The sequence below is a fragment of the Geospiza fortis genome, unplaced genomic scaffold (genome assembly GCF_000277835.1).
Source record: "Geospiza fortis unplaced genomic scaffold, GeoFor_1.0 scaffold10, whole genome shotgun sequence".
In the NCBI taxonomy this organism is placed as follows: Eukaryota; Metazoa; Chordata; class Aves; order Passeriformes; family Thraupidae; genus Geospiza; species Geospiza fortis.
Genome location: NW_005054326.1, coordinates 7,007,839 through 7,009,605, shown reverse-complemented (window position 1 = coordinate 7,009,605; position 1,767 = coordinate 7,007,839).

The following is a 1,767-nucleotide window of genomic DNA, read 5'->3' as shown; positions in this document are numbered from 1 at the left end:
AAAGAATCAATACACGAACAAAACTGTTTCCAGGAAAGGAAGCCTGCATATTTTAGCTGGCAATTTTAGCTATCCACATAGGCATTTGAAATGGACATTCACAGAGTCCATGTTAAATGGGAAATTTGCTCCTAGGTAACTCCATGGAGCATCCATCTTCTGTGCCCTGCTATGACACCAGTGCATCCAAAGCATTCTGAGCCACCAGATGCAAGACCTGCAGCAAGCACTCATTATCTGTGCTCACCCTCTGCCCTCTGAAAGGTAAGGTCAAATTTTAGGATCACCTAGGACAACCTCAGGCTAGGTAAAATGTGTTATACAGAATTTGCAAAGTTCACATCAGCTGTGTTATGTTATCCAGATTTACAGTTTACTGTGTGGGAGGAAAAAACCCAGCTTGAGCTAAAATGGAAAGTGTTGCCAATAGTGTGAAACACCTCAAAAATCCTGTCTTTAATATTAATAAGCAGATATTGTTTCCACAGCATTACAGCTGCAGCTTTTCATTTACTAAATTGATAGGAAAAAAAAAAAGGATTCTAACATATGCTTGGAATGCTTAGCTGGAGAGTCAACTCCAAAAACACTTTTAGAGTAACTGGCCTGTTTGGCAACAAATACAGAGCTTTTGAACATTATCTCACTTCTCATCCCCATGTAAAGAAAGGGAAGAACATAAAATATGTTTGAGCAAAGAAATAATCCAATTTTAAACACTAATATAATCTTACATGACAAGCAAAGAAAAATGAATGGGTTAGAGAGTACTTTTCAATGCTCAAGAATAGGAAAGGGAGGGGAGGGAGAGGAAGTTGGGAGAAACTTAAGTTCATCATGTTCATGAAAACATCAAAACAGCTGTGCAGCACTATCAGTCTAGGGAAACATTTCTGGGCATGGAAGAAAATTCTTTCAGTCAGATCTGAAGGTAATGGAAATCTCTCTGGGTATCTTCCACACATGTTTCCACAGGGTTTCTGGTAGCTGGGTTCAGGTGGTACAACCTTTTCTCCCTGTCAGAGTTTCTTGGAGTTGTTTCCTGTAGAGAAAATTGGTTGCACCGCTACTAAGATTGCCTGACTTGAGTTGGCTTTTAAACTTCACAAATAATCCTCTGCAAAGACTGAAAGCTTTTATGTCAGCTACACATTTCAGGACAGAGGTGAAAGGAAGGATTTAAAATTCCTTATTAGGAGAATCTTTGCATGTGGAATACTTTCCTCTGTTTCAGGAATGCATTGTGGAAGAACTCTGTCACCACCAAACTTTGGCAAAGGATGCAAGTGTTTGGTGTATGGTACTCTGCAAATGTGTCTTTACTGATCCAGTGAGAACCCCTGAACTTGGAAGTCCACTCAGATACATCAAAAATTAAAAGGCTTTGGGATAGAGAGTGAAAATTACAATGGGTACATAGAGTTCTGTACTTTAAAGCTTTGATGCTATGTTTATATCAAACAGCACATTTCACTGACAAAGCAAGACAATTAGTGCCCAGCACTTGGGTTCTTTTCCTTCTGAGTGCCCTAGCCCTGTCTAATGGACTAAACACCCATTAGAGATCAAAGCACATCTTCTGATTTAGTCTCCTCTGAGAGGAATACAGACCATGTACTCCATGTGAGTTTCCTATGATGAGAATGAAAACATAGTAAAAGGACAAACCACTCTGAAGCCACAATCCCAATCCTAATTAAAACATTAATGGAGAAGTGTCACAGACATGCTTTTTATGAAAAATCCTTTCTTAGGCTTTTCCTGCTG